Below are 19,137 nucleotides of genomic sequence, written 5' to 3' on the forward strand. Positions count from 1 at the left end.
TTATTTTGATGAGGGTCTATGGGCTTCAACAAATTGCCAAAGATCAATGGCAAGAAAAATCAAGAACTCCTGGTTGGGGAGGTCTAAGATATGGTTTTCCTACTTTAAAACTTCATCCACTCCACCCCTTCCCACCTATGTTTCATTAAATGAACTCTGGCCATGAATTAATTACCTAGGAGGTTTGTTAAAATGTAGATTTCCAGGACACACATCCAAAGTACAAAAACAGAATCTGAAAATTGGAAACTGGGAATCTGCTTCAACCCATTCACCAGTAGAGGTGCTTCCCAGTTGGCTCAGTGGTAAAAACAACAACAACAACAACGACAACAAAATCTGCCAGTCAATGCAAATGTGGGTTTGATGCCTGGATTGGGAAGATCCTCCAGAGAAGAGAATGGCAACCCACTCTAGTACTCATGCCTGGAAAATTTCATGGACAGAGGAGCCTGGCAGACTACAATCCAGGGGGCTGCAAAGAGTCAGAGATGACTGGGCACCCATGCACACACAGGATAGGTGCCCTGTATGATGCCCCTTCATGGATGTGGTCCCTTGGGGTGGGCTGGACACCCACCCCCAACCTTGTCCAGGTAGGAAAAGTCTACAGGGCTTCACCTGGGGATCTTATCCTCCAGGTGATTTCCAGTACTCACTAAAGTATCTCAGTGAGGAAGAAAGGATAAGTCATTGCTTTTCATGTTGGTTTGTGGGGGTTTTTGGCACTGGCTTTTTTTTTGAGGGGGTGGGTTGTGGGGTTGGTTTTTATTTTTTGCCTTTTTTCTTGCATTTTAGGGGATTTTTGTTTCTCGGGGCTGCCGTAAGACATTATCACAAACTAAGATGGCTTAAAACAATAGAAATGTATTTATTCTCTCACAGTTCTGGAGGCGCAAGTCCAAAATCGAGGTGTCTGCAGGATTGGTGCCTACTAAAGTTTCTGAAGGAGAGCCTGTTCCATGCTTCTCTGCTAGTTTCTGGTGGTTGCTGGAAATCCTTGGTCTTCCTTAGCTGGTAGATAGATCACTCCATGGAGAAGGCAATGGCACCCTACTCTAGTACTTTGCCTAGAAAATCCCATGGACGGAGGAGCCTGCTAGGCTGCAGTCCATGGGGTTGCTAGAGTCAGACACAACTGAGCGACTTCATTTTCACTTTTCACTTTCATGCATTGGAGAAGGAAATGGCAACCCACTCCAGTGTTCTTGCCTGGAGAATCCCAGGGATGGGGGAGCCTGGTGGGCTGCTGTCTATGGGGTCGCACAGAGTCGGACACGACTGAAGCGACTTAGCAGCAGTAGCAGCAGCATATCACTCCAACCTCTCTCTTCATCTTCACTGGCATTCTCCCCTGTGTGTCTCTATCTTTGTGTCAATAAATCTAAGTTGTCCTGTTCTTAGGACACTAGCCATAATGAATGTAGGGCCCTCCCTAATCTAGTATGACCTCTTAACTTGATTACACCTGTGAAGACCCTATTTCTAAACAACATCACATTCACAGGCTACAGATAGACATGAATTAGCAAGGGGCACTGTTCAATCTAGTATGGCTGTGTGATGTTTTGTTTGTTTCAAATACCTACATCTAACCTTCCTCCCATCCAGGAGGAAACTATTAACCTAAAACAATGGTTCTCAGGACTAACCTGGTGGTCCAGTGGCTAAGAAACCACCTTGCAGTGCAAGGGACACCAGTTCAATCCCTGGTCCAGGAGGCTCCCACACTCCAAGGTGCAGCTGAGCCTGCGTGCCCAACTACTGAAGCCCACTTGCCTACAGCCGATTCTCCAAGAGCAAGAGAAGCTACTGCAACGAGAAGCCCACACACACAACCACGAGTAGCCCCGGCTCACCACTAGAGAAAGTCCCCGTGCAGTAACAAAGACCCACTACAGCCAAACCATAAAATAAATAAATAAACCTTTAAATTAGAAAACAGAACAATGGTTCTCAAAGCATGGTGTCCAGAATTTACCTTGTCTGTGACCATATTAGAAATGCTATTATCCGGCCTCTAGAATCAGAACTCTGAGGTGGGGCCCAGTGATCTGTGCTCTAACAAGTCCTCTGAGAAATTTGGATGCCTTTTCAAGCTTGAGAACCTTTGCTCTCTGAGCAGGGGGATCTGGGCGAATCTTCCCTTCAGGCTGAATCATCCATTTATTTCACAAACACTTAGATGACAGTGTTAGCTCCTGGGGATGCCACCAGGTACAAATCCCAGTCTCTACACACTGGGAGCTCTCATTCTAATGGTGAGATGGATGCACAAGACCAGATATCTGACATGTACCAGGCTGCAGCATGTGTAATGGTCAGCAATCATCTGTGACCACAAAACAGGCAGTTCCACATGGCTCATCGCTAAAAAGCAATGAGTTTCCAGGATGCCGCAGAAGTCTCTCAAGAGACATGAACACACAGCCTAGGGCTGGAGAAATGACTCGAGGAAGTCCTCACGAACAAAGGAGGGGAGGAATGTGCAGACAGGAAACCGCACATGCAGAACGGAGGCTTCCACAATCTTCCAGGCTGACCCTCCCCACCTGCTATCTTTGCCACAGGCCACTCCACAGTCATCTGGGTCTCAATAAACAAAGCTGCATCTAGATACCAGGCATCGAGACACTGGGACCTCCACTGGGAATGGAAGAAGCAACTGTCAAAGAAGGAAGGTATAGATAAGAGTGGAGAGAAGAGGTTCAGAAACCCTGGGGGATTCTCAGAAACAGGGCCAACCTAACTCATCAGTTTACCATTAGGTTAAATGAGATACCACCAACACACAGGTTCTCAGCGTTCCAAAAGGAAGACCTAAGGGAGGAAGAATGCAGAGTTGAAGCTATAGCCGTAAAACTGCAAAGAAGGTGGGAGACAAGGTAGGCCTACCCCTACATGAGGGTCACCTGGTTCATAAGAGAATGACTAGATCTCAGGATTGATACTGCAGGAGATGAGGGTGGGTGGGGAGTGCAGAAATGGAAAGGACCAAAACTGGGTCAAGAAAAAGCAGGTACTGGAGTCTCCAGGCCATGCTCAGAAGGACGGTGCCCACAGACAATAGGCCACCATGGAAGTGAGCATCCCGAGTGGACAGGACAGAGGAGCCACCCTAGCCATTGTGTCAGTGTGGGGCCTACAAGTCGTCTATTGATCACCCAGGAGAAAGTCACTTGCCTGTGACCTGAGATTTACCTGAGCCCCAAACTTTCCTTGTAGCATACTCCTATTTTTTTTAACAGGCTGGCTCACATGTAAACCCCACTGAAGCCAAGAGTAGGTAGGGTAGAAAAGTCCCAGAAGTAAACCTTAGGGAAAGCTGGGCAATGGGGAAAGATGTGCTCAGTCGCTCAGCCATGTCTGATTGTGGCCCCATGGACTGTAGCCTATCAGGCTCCTCCATCCATGGGATTTTCCAGGCAAGAATACTGGCGTGAGTTGCCATTTCCTACTCTAGGAGATCTTCCTGACCCAAGAATCAAACCCGAGTCTCTTTTGTCTCATTGGTAGGTGGGTTCTTTACCACTGCACCACCTGGGAAGCCCAACTCTACCCTAAACTCTTGACTTATGTCACATCATCCTCACAACATCCCTGCTACAAGGGGCCATATACCCCACCTTTAAAGGAGAAAGTCACCCTCAGAGAGTGTAGGTAACCCAAGATCACAGAGCTAAAGTGATGACAAATTCAGAGAAGTGGTTCCATCTTGTTCTTGCTAGAAGACTCAAAGAATGAAAAGCTCATTTTTCTCTTTTTCTGAACAAACAACCAAGGGGAAAAAAATCTAACATAATTTTTGTTTACTTTGGTTTTCTGCTTTTCTGGCTGATTGGTTGGTTTGTTTGGCTTTTAAGAAAGGCTTAAAGAACTTAGTTACCAAAAGGGAAAGGTGGAGAGGGATAAATTCAAAGGTTGGGATTAACACATTCACATTGCTATATTTAAAATAGATAATCAACAAGGACCTACTGTACAGCACATGGAACCCTACTCAATATTTTATAATAACCCCTGTATGGGAAAAGAATCTGAGAAACAATGAATATATGTATACCTGAATCAGTTTGCTGTACACTGGAAAACCAACACAACATCATGAATCAACTATACTCCAATATAAAGTTAAAATTTTTTAAATTTTAATTAAAAAAAAAAAGGCTTAAAGAGATGAGAAAACTGTGCAGAGGGGACCTGTTTCAATAAAGGTAGGAAGACAGACGAGAGGTGACTCAGCCTAAGGGGCTACATGTCTTCCCTGAGACTGAGACAGGAAAGGATCAGTAGTTTGCACGCCCCTGAGGGTGGAGACCTTCAGCCCGGAATGGTGGGGGGTGAGAATGACTGAGAGGTGTGCCCAGGGAAAATGTCAGCCCACTTGCCTCGGGAGAGCCCTGCCAAGACCCCAGACCAGGCTTGTGATGGAGGAACATGGTAGCTACCTTCAAAATGGTGCTTGCAGACCACGAGCCAGAATTTCTCAGCCATGGACCCAACACCTCAAACTTGCCCCTGTCTTGCTGAGTTCCCTAATTCCCAGGGTTTCCTATGTTCCCAAGAATGAGAGAAAGCACCCTTAGCACCACACCTCCCCAAAACACATTAACTAAGAATAAGTTTCCTGCCAGCCCTGGCAGGTGGGGGACAAAGCCCGATTTAAATGCTTTAGAAAAATAAAGAAAACGTGTGGCCGCTCACACCCAAGTGTTTCAGAGCAAATCCTCATGGGTTCCAGCTGGTGAGCAGCCGTATTAAGCATCCAACCTTCCCTATCGTCCCTCAAAAGAACCAGGGGCATACGGAGCCTCTGCCCCCATAAAGAACCGATCCTTTCCGTACTCAAGCCATCACTTCTGGCTCGGGGCTTGGAAGGCACTGCAGCTGGTGAACGTGCAGTAATGAGGTTGAGCAAGCCTGAAAGATGATAACAATAATTTCTATTTCTCCACCACCCTCCATCCCCTCATGAGTTTTGCAGATTTTACAGCCATGACTCACCTCCGCTACTGCGGCGGGGTAGCTCAAGGGAGCGCACGCTCACAGCACGCTGAATCTAGGCAGAACATGAAAAAAAAGAAAGAAAGAAAAACCGCACACCCTGGCTAATTACAAGAGAAACGCTCCCCGTCACGCGCCGTCCAGCTGACTTCATGCCTGGGCGGCAGAAATGCGATAAAACTCCCAAGTTGGTCCTTAGAATTTCAAGAGTCAGATGGTTCAGCCATGATCTCACAGCCGGTGGCCATGAGCCAGGCTTTGAAATATGACCTAAGAGGGGGCTGGTGACCGAGGGGCCTTTTCTGGCAGGGATCATCCTAAATCAATTTTCCTATGAGGTTGCATCCTTCTCTGGCTGCCCAGTGAGGCCTCCCCACTGGCAGCTGCTGGCATGACCAGGTGGTGGGGGCCACCTGACAGCCCAATAGTTTCACAGAAGGTCCAGACTTCTCTATTCCTATGGCGATGCTCTCTGTACTGGGCACTTGGCCCTCAGCCCCACGCACTCAGGTGGTGCTATTCAACGCCATTCAATCAGCAAGCCTCTGCTTGGAGGCATGAGAGCATGGTGCCTGTGAGTTTGGATTAAGAAATACTATGGGTTTGTATTCTGCCTCTCTCCAACTGCATGAATGCAGGCAGGTGATTTCATCTGAGCCTCATTTGTCATTGGAGGAACCTCACATATCAGATGTGGGCCATCATATAGTGCCTGACAGTAGGGATGATTATACCCCACCAATAATACTGTTTCCTCACTAGCAGCAAAGTGCGCCAATTCCAGGAGCAGCAGCAGGTTAGGAATGTTCTATGAAAGGTGTGAATATGCCTGGCGAGGGCGAGTTCCCCACCAGTTGTGGCATCAGGAGCAATGTCTGAACCCGGCTTTGAAGGACGGGGCCAATGTGGCAACCTTACAGTGGGAGCAGCAGGAAGAGATGCTCAGGGGAAATACAGGGGAAACACAGCATTTGTTCAGGGAGCAGCAGTCTGGCTCTTGGGGTATCGAGGTGGGGAAGCAGAGCAGAGTCATGCGGGGGAGCCTCCAAATTCCAATATAAGGAGTAGGAACTCTTCTTCTTTTAGGCAGTGGGGTCTCAAAGTGTGATTCATGGGCTGTTGTAAGCAGAAGCAGGGGTGGGAGATGCCCATGAGGAAGTTACACCAGCCACCAGAAATGTGAAAGGAGGATCCGGGACTGGAAGCAGGGACAGGGCAAAGGAAATGAAATGATGGGGGTTGGAGAAAATGAACCACAGGATGTGGGAGATTCACATTCAAGTAGAGGAGCAGGATGAGAGAGAGAAAACAAACCAAGACGAAACTGGGATTTCAAGCCTAAGGAAGGAGCGACAGAGGGCCAGCTGGAGAATATCAGTTTGAGGACTGAAAAGATGCACCCTGGGTCTGCGGCAGTGGGAAGGCTAGGGGAGAGACCCCTTCTCCTGCCTCTTTCCTCTTCCGTCCCTAAAAACCTATTCTCAGGACCTCAATCAAACACAAAAGCAATGGCCAAGACTACCTTGAAGCCATCCAGATTGAAAGAGCCTTGGGTCCTGAGTTCTTTCTGGCTCCTCTTGAGGCTGGTCTCACCAGTGATGCTGAATGAGGACTTGACCCATCACCCAACACCTTCCCTTGAGGGAGCATTTCATGTAGATGGTCTCATTCCGCCCTCCATAACCCTGTGAAGTGGGCACACTCACCTCCCCTGTCTCACACAGAAGGAACTGAGTCTGTGAGCATCCCGACGTGTAGGTCCCACACCAGCAAGCAGCTTGAGGCTCCAATACAGGCCCTTGGAGGCCACATCTGCTCCACTGCACACAGATCACACAGAGGGGAAAACCCAAGGGTGAGAAGATTGAAACCCAAGTCTGTCCAAAGGCCAAAAGCTCAAGTACAATCATTGTCCTAAAATGAACATGGTGGTGGTGGCTCCTTATAGTGAGTGAGACACTGGGTCCAGCATCTTGGAGGAAGCAGTGTCAGTTAAGACCTCCTCCCTCAAACACCTGCAGCTTCATGGGGCAGACGAGACTCCCAGCCAAAACAAACATGCTAGCAGAATGAGTAAATGAGCCTCTCCTTGTATTTACTTCATGGCACTTACCTCTAACTGAATTTACCCTTCTTAGCTAACTGTGTGTTTACTGAGTGTCTTCCTGCATTGGCAATGACCAAGAGCAGCTGTTTCTGGTGACTCCCCAGTGTCTAGAAAAGTGCCTGAAACCTAGCTGGCACTTTGTAAATATTAATATTTGTTAAATGAACACCAAGCATATGGCCAGGCAGGAAAGTGGAAGTGAAGCTGAGAGGAGCAAAAGATGGTCTTAAGACTTTACTAATGCTGGGAAAGATTGAAGGCAGGATGAGAAGCAGGCGACAGAGGATGAGATGCTCGGATGGTATTGTCGACTCAGTGGACATGAGTTTGAGCAAAATCTGGGAGATCATGGAGGATGGAGGAACCTGGTGTGCTGCTGTCAATGCGGTTGCGAACAATCAGACACGACTGAGTGACTGAACAACAGAGACTTCAGAGTAAGGAAGAGTAAGAAGGATGTGAAGTCCAGGATGTAAGTGAGAAGAGAGAGAGATGTAGGTAAATATAGATATTGAGGAGGAGAGCATCATTTCTCTTCACCTTTCTCTTCTCATCCTAGCACACCTGCCCTATCCCTTCTCACCAACCCCAGATCCACTCCCTCCCTTATCTCCAAAACAGATGAAACAGCTAACACCAAAAAAGATGTCCTTTCCATCATAGGGGATTGGAATACAAAAGTAGGAAATCAAGAGATACCTGGAAAAGATTGAAGGGAAGAGGAGACAGGAGCAGCACAGGATGAGATGGTTGCATGGCATCACCGACTCAATGGACATCAGGTCATCTCAGTCGTGTCTGACTCTTTGTGACCCCATAGACTGCAGCATGCCAGGCTTCCCTGTCCATCACCAACTCCCAGAGTTTTACTCAAACTCATGTCCATTGAGTCAGTGATGCCATCCAACCATCTCATCTTCTGTCATCCACTTCTCCTCCCGCCTTCAATCTTTCCCAGCATCAGGGTCTTTTTAAATGAGTCAGTTCTTCTCATCAGGTGGCCAAAGTATTGGAGTTTCAGCTTCAACATGAGTACTTCTGATGAATATTCAGGACTGCTTTCCTTTAGGATGGATTGGTTGGATCTCCTTGCAGTCCAAGGGACTTTCAAGAGTCTTCTCCAATACCACAGTTCAAAAGCACCAATTCTTCAGTGCTCAGCTTTCTTTATAGTCCAATTCTCACATCCATACATGACTACTGGAAAAACCATACCTTTGACTAACAGATCTTTGTTTGCAAAGTAATATCTCTGCTTTTTAATGTGCTGTCTAGGTTGGTCATAACTTTCCTACCAAGGAGTAAGCATCTTTTAATTTCATGACTGCAATCACCATCTGCAGTGATTTTGGAGTCCCCCAAAATAAATTCTGTCACTGTTTCCACTGTTTCCCCATCTATCTGCCATGAAGTGATGGGACCATATGCCATGATCTTAGTTTTCTGAATCTTGAGCTTTAAGCCAACTTTTTAACTCTTCTCTTTCACTTTCATCAAGAAGCTCTTTAGTCCTTCTTCACTTTCTGTCATAAGGGTGGTGTCATCTGCATATCTGATGTTATTGATATTTCTCCTGGCAATCTTGATTCCAACTTCTGCTTCATCCAGCCCAGCATTTCTCATGGTGTACTCTGCATGTAAGTTAAATAAGCAGGGTGACAATATACAGCCTTGATGTACTCCTTTTCCTATTTGGAACCAGTCTGTTGTTCCATGTCCAGTCCTAACTGTTGCTTCCTGACCTGCATGTAGGTTTCTCAAGAGGCAGGTCAGGTGGTCTGGTATTCCCATCTCTTTCAGAATTTTCAGTTTATTGTGATCCACACAGTCAAAGGCTTTGGCATAGTCAATAAGTCAGAAATAGATGTTTTTCTGGAACTCTAGTCCTTTTTTGATAGTCTAACAGATGTTGGCAATTTGATCTCTGTTTCCTCTGCTTTTTCTAAAACCAGATTGAACATCTGGAAGTTCACGGTACTGTTGAAGCCTGGCTTGGAGAATTTTGAGTATTATGTTACTACCATGTCTGACAAAATGTGGTCCACTGGAGAAGGGAATGGCAAACCACTTCAGTATTCTTGCCTTGAGAACCCCATGGACAGTATGAAAAGGCAAAAAATAGGACACTGAAAGATGAAATCCCCAGCTCAGTAGGTGCCCAATATGTTCTGGATATCAGTGGAGAAATAATTCCAGAAAGAATGAAGGGATGGAGCAAAAGCAAAAACAACACCCAGTTGTGGATGTGACTGGTAATAGAAGCAAGGTCCGATGCTGTAAAGAGCAATATTGCATAGGAACCTGGAATGTTAGGTCCATGAATCAAGGCAAATTGGAAGTGGTCAAACAGAAGATGTAAAGAGTGAACGTCAACGTTCTAGGAATCAGCGAACGCAAATGGACTGGAATGGGTGAATTTAACTTAGATGACCATTATATCTACTACTGTGGTCAGGAATCCCTTGGAAGAATTGGAGTAGCCATCATAGTCAACAAAAAAGTCCAAAATGCAGTACTTGGATGCAATCTCAAAAACGACAGAATGATCTCTGTTTGTTTCCAAGGCAAACCATTCAATATCACGATAATCCAAGTCTGTGTCCCGACCAGTTACACTGAAGAAGCTGAAGTTGAATGGTTCTATGAAGACCTACAAGACCTTTTAAAATTAACACCCCAAAAAAGATGTCCTTTTCATTATAGGAGACTGGAATGCAAAAGTAGGAAGTCAATCCACCAGAAAATTACTAGAGCTTATCAATGAATATAGCAAAGTTGCAGGATATAAAATTAACACTCAGAAATCCCTTGCATTCCTATACACTCACAATGAAAAAACAGAAAGAAATTAAGGAAACAATTGCATTGACCATTGCAACGATAAGAATAAAATACTTAGGAATATATCTACCTAAAGAAACAAAAGACCTATATATAGAAAACTATAAAACACTGGTGAAAGAAATCAAAAGGACACTAATAGATGGAGAAATATACCATGTTCATGGATTGGAAGAATCAATAGAGTGAAAATGAGTATACTACCCAAAACAATCTATAGATTCAATGCAATCCCTATCAAGCTACCAATGGTATTTTTCACAGAGCTAGAACAAATAATTTCACAATCTGTATGGAAATACAAAAAACCTCGAATAGCCAAAGCAATCTTGAGAAAAAAGAATGGAACTGGAGGAATCAACCTGCCTGACTTCAGGCTCTACTACAAAGCCACAGTCATCAAGACAGTATGGTACTGGCACAAAGACAGAAATATAGATCAATGGAGCAAAATAGAAAGCCAAGAGATAAATCCATGCACCTATGGACACCTTATCTTTGACAAAGGAGGCAAAAATATGCAATGGAGAAAAGACAATCTCTTTAACAAGCGCTGCTGGGAAAACTGGTCAACCACTTGTAAAAGAATGAAACTAGAACACTTTCTAACACCATACACAAAAGTAAACTCAAAATGGATTAAAGATCTAAACGTAAGACCAGAAACTATAAAACTCCTAGAGGAGAACATAGGCAAAACACTCTCCAACATAAATCACAGCAGGATCCCCTATGACCCACCTTCCAGAATATTGGAAATAAAAGCAAAAATAAACAAATGGTACCTAATTAAAATTAAGAGCTTCTGCACAACAAAGGAAACTATAAGCATTGTGAAAAGACAGCCTTCAGAATGGGAGAAAATAATAGCAAATGAAGCAACTGACAAAGAATTAATCTCAAAAATATACAAGTAACTCCTGCAGCTCAATTCCAGAAAAATAAACGACCCAATCAAAAAATGGGCCAAAGAACTAAACAGACATTTCTCCAAAGAAGACATACAGATGGCTAACAAACACATGAAAAGATGCTCAACATCACTCATTATCAGAGAAATGCAAATCAAAACCACAATGAGGTACCATTTCACGCCAGTCAGAATGGCTGCAATCCAAAAGTCTACAAGCAATAAATGCTGGAGAGGGTGTGGAGAAAAGGGAACCCTCTTACACTGTTGGTGGGAATGCAAACTAGTACAGCCACTATGGAGAACAGTGTGGAGATTCCTTTAAAAACTGGAAATAGAACTGCCATACGACCCAGCAATCCCACTGCTGGGCACACACACTGAGGAAACCAGAATCTAAAGAGACACGTGTACCCCAGTGTTCATTGCAGCACTGTTTATAATTGCCAGGACATGGAAGCAACGTAGATGTCCATCAGCAGATGAATGGATAAGAAAGCTGTGGTACACATACTCAATGGAGTATTACTCAGCCATTAAAAACAATACATTTGAATCAGTTCTAATGAGGTGGATGAAACTGGAGCCTATTATACAGAGTGAAGTAAGCCAGAAAGAAAAACATCAATACATAATATGTATAAAAATGCATATATATGGAATTTAGAAAGATGGTAACAATAACCCTTGAGAAACCTATATGCAGGTCAGGAAGCAACAGTTAGAACTGGACATGGAACAACAGACTGGTTCCAAATAGGCAAAGGAGTACATCAAGGCTGTATATTGTCATCCTGCTTATTTAACTTATATGCAAAGTACATCATGAGAAATGCTGGGCTGGAAGAAGCACAAGCTGGAATCAAGATTGCTGGGAGAAATACCAATAACCTCAGATATGCAGATGACACCACCCTTATGGCAGAAAGTGAAGAGGATCTAAAAAGCCTCTTGATGAAAGTGAAAGAGGAGAGAGAAAAAGTTGGCTTTAAGCTCAACATTCAGAAAACTAAGATCATGGCATCTGGTCCCATCACTTCATGGAAGATAGATGGGAAAACAATGGAAATAGTGGCTGACTTTATTTTTCTGGGCTCCAAAATCACTGCAGATGGTGATTGCAGTAATGAAATTAAAAGACACTTACTCCTTGGAAGGAAAGTTATGACCAACCTAGACAGCATATTAAAAAGCAGAGACATTACTTTGCCAACAAAGGTCTGTCTAGTCAAGGCTATGGTTTTTCCAGTGGTCATGTATGGATGTGAAAGTTGGACTGTGAAGAGGGCTGAGCACCAAAGAATTGATGCTTTTGAACTGTGGTGTTGGAGAAGACTCTTGAGTCCCTTGGACTGCAAGGAGATCCAACCAGTCCTTTCTAAAGGAGATCAGTCCTGGGTGTTCATTGGAAGGACTGATGCTAAAGCTGAAACTCCAGTACTTCGGCCACCTCATGCAAAGAGTTGACTCATTGGAAAAGACTCTGATGCTGGGAGGGATTGAGGGCAGGACAAGAAGGGGACTACAGAAGATAAGATGGCTGGATGGCATCACCGACTCAATGGACATGAGTTTGAGTGAACTCCGGGAGATGGTGATGGACAGGGAGGTCTGGCGTGCTGCAGTTCATGGGGTTGCAAAGAGTCGGACACAACTGAGCAACTGAACTGAACTGAGCTGAATGATAACCCTGTATGCGAGATAGCAAAAGAGACACAGATGTACAGAACAGTCTTTTGGACTCTGTGGGAGACGGCGAGAGTGGGATGATTTGGGAGAATGGCATTGAAACATATATATTATCATATGTGAAACGAATCTCCAGTCCAGGTTTGATGCATCATACAGGATGCTCGGGGCTGGTGCACTGGGATGACCCAGAGGGATAGTATGGGGAGGGAGGTGAGAGGGGGGTTCAGGATGGAGAACACATGTACACCTGTGGTAGATTCATGTCAATGTATGGCAAAACCAATACAATATTGTAAAGTAATTAGTCTCCAATTAAATAAATAAACATATTTTTAAAAAGTAGGAAGTCAAGAAACACCTGGAGTAACAGGGAAATTTGGCCTTGGAGTACAGAATGAAGCAGAGCAAAGGCTAATAGAGTTTTGGCAAGAGAACACACTGGTCATAGCAAACACCCTCATCCAACAACACAAGAGAAGACTCTACACATGGACATCACCAGATGGCCAACACTGAAATCAGATTGATTATATTCTTTGCAGCCAAAGATGAAGAAGCTCTATGCAGTCAGAAAAAACAAGACCAGGAGCTGACTGTGGCTCAGATCATGAATTCCTTATTGCCAAATTCAGACTTAAATTGAAGAAAGTAGGAAAAACCACTCAACCATTCAGATATGACCTAAATCAAATCCCTTATGATTATACAGTGGAAGTGACAAATAGATTCAAGGGATTAGATATGATAGTGTGGCTGATGACTATGGATGGAGGTTTGGAACATTGTACAGGAGACAGGGATCAAGACCATCCCCAAGAAAAAGAAATGCAAAAAAGCAAAATGGCTATCTGAGGAGGCCTTACAAATAGATGTGACAAGGAGGGAGGTGAAAAGCAAAGGAGAAAAGGAAAGATATATCCATTTGAATGCAGAGTTCCAAAGAATAGCATGCAGAGATAAGAAAGCCTTCCTCAGTGATCACTGCAAGCCTTTCCTCAGTGTTTACAGGAAAACAATAGAATGGGAAAGACTAGAGATCTCTTCAAGAAAATTAGAGATACCAAGGGAATATTTCATGCAAAGATGGGCTCAATAAAGGACAGAAATGGTATGGACCTAACAGAAGCAGAAGATACTAAGAAGAGGTGGCAAGAATACACAGAAGAACTGTACAAAAACGATCTTCATGACCCAGATAATCAGGACGGTGTGATCACTCACCCAGAGCCAGACATCCTGGAATGTGAAGTCAAATGGGCCTTAGGAAGCATCACTATGAACAAAGCTAGTGGAGGTGATGGGATTCCAGTTCAGCTATTTCAAATCCTGAAAGATGATGCTGTGAAAGTGCTGCACTCAATATGCCAGCAGACTTGGAAAACTCAGCAGTGGCCACAGGACTGGAAAATGTCCATTTTCATTCCAATCCCAAAGAAAGGCAATGCCAAAGAATGCTCAAACTATGACACAATTGCACTTATCTCACACGCTAAAAAAGTAATGCTCAGAATTCTGCAAGCCAGGCTTCAGCAATATGTAAACTGTGAACTTCCAGATGTTCAAGCTTGTTTTAGGAAAGGCAGAGGAAACAGAGATCAAATTGCCAACATCCTCTGGATCATCATGTCACGCGAATGTATGTTCCTCGGTTCTTTGTCTCATCACAACAAAGAATTGGAGCAACGGACATTAAAGCCCTCGGCGCATCACAGCTATCGGGTCTTGGACAAACCGTGTTACAGCTCTTAGGCAAATCAGTGTTACAGCTCCATTTTATTTAGAAGATAGCAGGAGAATCCAAGACTTGAAGAGAAGAGAGTGGAGGAGTGCGTGGGGAGGGAGAAAGAGACAGAGAGAAAGAGAGAGAGAGAGAGAGCGTGCACACATGCACGTGGGAAAGAGTCCGAGAGAAAGCACTTTGGTTCCTCCTTTTATATGTTTTTTCCCTCCACCTGGGGCTGCCCTATGTAAATTGGGCTTAGCCAGGAGTGCTGTTTGTTCTGTTTGTTCTGCCTGAAGTCTTCACTCTGGTCCTCGGACCTTCCTTGTCTTTTAGACACCGCCATTTTGGACTCCTTTTCCCTATTCTACCTACCTAACATTCCCCCCTCAAGAGATGGGAGGCCCAATTCTTTGGGAATAGGGGCATCGAGGTCTTTCTGGCTACTTCCTGCTGAACTGGGACGGTGAGGGGTATTGGGCCTCCCCCTCTTGCTAGTCTCAATCCTCAGAGTCCTTATAGCGGTGTCCAAGGGTGTGTGATATTTTCCATGGTCATCTGTAGTTTTATATCTTTGTTGAACTGGCACTGCATGTTGTAGCTGGTTGACTTGGGCAGAGACAAAACAGGTTAGACATTTGACAGTACATGGAATAAGCATAAGCATCATCAATATAGCATAACAAGGACTAGTAAGGACATTAGTCAATTTTAAATTCACATCGCCAGGATGGCTCAAGTCCCTCCTTGTTCAGGGATCAGAAGATCTATCTCCTGTCTGTTTTGGAGTACAGTCTCTGTCAAGCTGTGTTGGCTCCTTAGGGTTATCCTGAGAAATCTTATCCCCAGAAACCAGATTTTGGGGGTGTTCATTAGAATGACACTCATTGGTAGTTCTGAATAGGTATCTGAGATCTCCCAGGGGCTCACAGGTGTATTGAGTGTCCTCTTCTGTTTTCTTCCATGGCTTGACTTGTGAGTAGTGAATCCAGGAGTCATGTCCTGGTACCTTGACTTCAGTGGGGGTAGAAAGTATTACAGGGTAGGGGCCCGTCCATGTGGGCTGGAGTTGAGCCTTTGGGGACCCATCTTTCCAGACTTTAATTAGGACTTGAGTCCCTGGAGCATATAGTGGTGACTCTTTAGAATCTTTTGGGTCCTGGTTCATACCCCACAAGTGTATATCCTATTGGAATTGCCCAATGGCCATGGTATAAGACTGGAGGGTCTGAACCTCTGGATCTAGGAAGAGGTCATTGATATAAACAAAAGGTCTCCCATAGCATCTCATAAGGACTAAGACCAACCTGTTCCTTAGGGGCAATACGGGTGCAGAGGAGAGCTATTGGTAAAGCCTCCTTCCATCCCAGGGACGTCTCCTGGGTTATATTTTTTATCGCTGATTTTAAGAATTGATTGGCTCTTTGTACTTTTCCTGCAGATTGAGGCCTCCAGGCACAATGGAGATAATAAGTAATGCTGAATGCTTTCGAGACTCCTTGGGTGACCTTAGAAGTAAATGATGTCCCATTGTCACTTTGTAATGACCTGGGGAGACCAAATCTTGGAATGATTTCATGGAGCAGTTTTTTTTACCACCTCCTCAGACTTCTCAGTCCGGGTGGGAAAGCCTTCAATCCATCCTGTGAATGTATCTATCATAACTAATAGGTATTTATACCCTTGAGAAACTGGCATCTGGGTGAAGTCCATCTGCCTGTCCTCTCCTGGGTAGGCCCCATGTCGTTGGACGGGCTGGGCCAGCTGGAGTCTATGAGCTCCTTGGGGGTTGTTTAATTGGCAAGTGGGACAAGAGGAGACCACCTGTCTTATAGTTGTTTGGAAGCCTGTTCCTCTGAAGGACCTTTCTAGTAATATTTGGAGGGCCTTTTCTCCTAAATGAGTAGTGGCATGTAAGGAGTTAGCCAACTTCCATTGGAGGTTTCCAGGCAGAAAAAGGAGTCCCTCCTTTTGGAACCACCCCATATGATCTTCTTGAAAGCCCTCGCTCTTAGCTTTAAGAGTCTCACCTTCAGTATATGAAGGAGTTTCTGGCAAATTAGTCTGTGGAACTAAGGTGGCAATCCCTATTAGGTCATGGTTCTGTAATGCTGCTCTCCTAGCTGCCTGATCAGCTGCTTGGTTCCCTCGTGCCACTTCCGTGTTCCCTTTTTGGTGTCCTTTACAGTGGGAGACTGAAACCTCAGTGGGCAGATGGACTGCCTCCAAGAGTTGAAGAATCTGATCACCATATTTGATTGGGGACCCTCGGATGGTCAAGTGGCCCCTTTCTTTCCAAACAGCCGCATGTGCATGTAGCACCAGAAAGGCATACTTGGAGTCAGCGTAAATGGCTATTTTTTTTCCTTTTCCCAGCTCTAAAGCTCGAGTCAGGGCTACGAGCTCAGCTAATTGGGCTGAAGTACTTGGTGGCAGAGGCTTAGCCTCTATGGTCTCAAAATTGGAGACTACTGCATACCCGGCTCTTCTTTTTCCATCCAAGACAAAGCTGCTTCCATCAGTGTACCAGATTTCCTCAGGATTGGTCAGAGGATCTTCTGACAATCCCTCTCGGGGTTTTGTCCAGTGGTCCAAGGTTTATAGACAAGAGTGAAAGGGGAGAGAGCCCTCGGGGGTAGGGAGGAGGGTGGCTGGGTTAAGAACCTCACAAGGGGATATAGTGAGGCCTGGATTTTCCATCAGCATTACTTGATATCTGAGGATTCTTTGATCAGACATCCATAAGTGGCCTCTCCCATTTAGGAGTTGTTTTACTTGGTGGCTGGTAAAAATAGTTAGTTTGCCCCCAAAGGAGAGTTTTAAAGCATCTTCTATCATGATTGCAATAGCTGCAAGATTCCAAAGGCAGGGGGGCCAACCTCGGGAAGTTGGATCGAGCCTCTTGGATAAGTAAGCTACAGGCTGGGGCTCAGATCACAACCTTTGAGTTAACACTCCCAAGGCTATTCCCTCTCTTTCATGGACATAAAGTTGGAATGCTTTTTCTGGGTCTGGCAACATCAAGGCAGGTGCCTGAATTAAGGCCTGTTTTAGTGTAGCCTCTGCCTCCTTTTGAGGAGTTCCCCACATCAGTGGGATTGAATCATCTCATCCCTTTAAGCTTTCATATAAGGGTTGGGCAATTAGACCATAGTTGGGTATCCAGATTCTACAATAACCAGTTAGCCCCAGGAAAGCTCGCAATTGTTTTCGAGTCGTGGGGGAGGGCAACTGGAGAATTCCTTGTACCCGATCAGAGGACAGCCTCCTGGACCCGTGTGTAATCTGAACTCCCAGGTAAGTGACCTTTGTCTCGACCATCTGTGCCTTAGCATGGGAGACTTTATATCCCCTTTCTGCCAAGAAGTTTAGAACCTGAATTGCATGTTGTTGGGCACTTTTCTCATCTGGAGAGCAGATTAGTAGGTCATCTACGTATTCTAATATTTTCCCATTAGGTCCCAGGTCCAGATCTAGGAGATCCCAGCTAAGGGCTTGTCCAAACAGGTGGGGGCTATCTCTGAACCCCTGAGGTAATACTGTCCAAGTCATCTGTTGGTGTTTTTCTCCTGGGGCCTCCCACTCAAAGGCAAAAAGGTATTGGGATTCTTTAGCCAGTGGTATGCAAAAAAATGTATCTTTGAGATCCAAGACTGTAAACCACTTGGCACTGGGTGGGATTTCTCCCAAGATTACATAGGGATTGGGTACTGTGGGATGGAGGGGGACTACAGCTTCATTTATAATCCGGAGATCTTGAACCATTCGCCAGGTTCCGTCTTTTTTCTTTACTGAGAGGATTGGGGTGTTACATGGCGAACTGGTGGGGACCAATAGCCCACAAGCAAGGAATTTATTTATTAAAGTCTGTAGTCCCTCCCGAGCCTCTCTTTTGAGAGGATATTGTTTCCAGTTAGGAAACCAAGTGGGATCTCGGAGGACAATGATGACCAGTTCAGCTTGGTGGGCTCGTGCCAGGAATCCCCTGGTCCCACACCTGGGGGTTAATTTTGTCTTCCCATAGTTTTTGGTCCCTCTCTATTGAAGGTGTAATGGGTTCTTCAGTAGTAACCAGGAGCTGTAGAGCTCTAGGGGCTGAAAAACTTCCCATCACAAGGGTGGTCCCCAGTTTAGTGAGTATATCTCTTCCCAATAAGGGGGTAGGACACTCAGGGACCACCAGAAACTGGTGGGAAAATATTTGTCCATCCCAGCAACAAAGAAGTGCTCGGGTGAATCTTTTAGTAGTTGCTTTTCCTGTAGCACCCAAAATGGTACAGGTTTGGGAGGAGAAGGCTCCGGAGTAGGAGATCAAGACAGAGTAGGTAGCCCTGTGTCAACCAAGAAATTCTTGGACCTACCTGCCACATCCAGTCACACCCTTGGCTCCAGCCCCGTGATGGTTATCTGTGACAGGCGGGCTGGCTGGAGCGGGATGCTTCAGTCCTCTTGAACCATCGTGAGGGTAGGCTTGGCGCTTGACCTTGAGGCTCTTGGGTCCCGAGGGCAGAGTGCCGCCCAATGTCCCAGTTGATGGCATTTGTGGCAAGCCATTCTAGGAGACTTGTCACGGTTTGGACACTCTTTGGCCCAATGCCCCACCTGTCTACAGATCAGGCATCTGTCTCGTGCCTTGTCCCTCAAGGACTCGGGGTTTGCCATAGGGCTTCTCTGGAGGGCGGCCAGAATCTGGGCATGCCTTGTCTCTTTCTTTCTCTCCTTCTCCTGGGCCTTGGCCTCCTTCTCCTGTTCCCTTTTATAAAAGGTATTGGTGGCTGTCTGGACCATCTCATCTAAAGAGGCAGCAGGGTCCTGCTGTTGTAGTTGCTGTAACTTAATTCTGATATCTGATGCACATTGGGA

General features: G+C 45.3%; 1 long non-coding RNA gene across 3 annotated transcripts in view; it reads right to left on the bottom strand.

The window, feature by feature from the left end:
- Positions 1 to 19,137, bottom strand: part of LOC129648114 (uncharacterized) — a 32,480-nt gene that overhangs the window by 10,949 nt on the left and 2,394 nt on the right. The window contains exons 2-4 of one of the 3 annotated variants that reach the window (XR_008712713.1): positions 6,711 to 6,824; positions 4,449 to 5,059; positions 4,064 to 4,083 (exon numbers count right to left, since the gene is read on the bottom strand). This is a non-coding gene — a long non-coding RNA (uncharacterized LOC129648114). The remainder of the gene's footprint in view (positions 1 to 4,063; positions 4,084 to 4,448; positions 5,060 to 6,710; positions 6,825 to 19,137) is intronic. The other 2 variants (XR_008712708.1, XR_008712703.1) reach the window with 2 other exon arrangements.

The sequence above is a fragment of the Bubalus kerabau genome, chromosome 1 (assembly GCF_029407905.1).
Source record: "Bubalus kerabau isolate K-KA32 ecotype Philippines breed swamp buffalo chromosome 1, PCC_UOA_SB_1v2, whole genome shotgun sequence".
Lineage (NCBI taxonomy): Eukaryota > Metazoa > Chordata > Mammalia > Artiodactyla > Bovidae > Bubalus > Bubalus kerabau.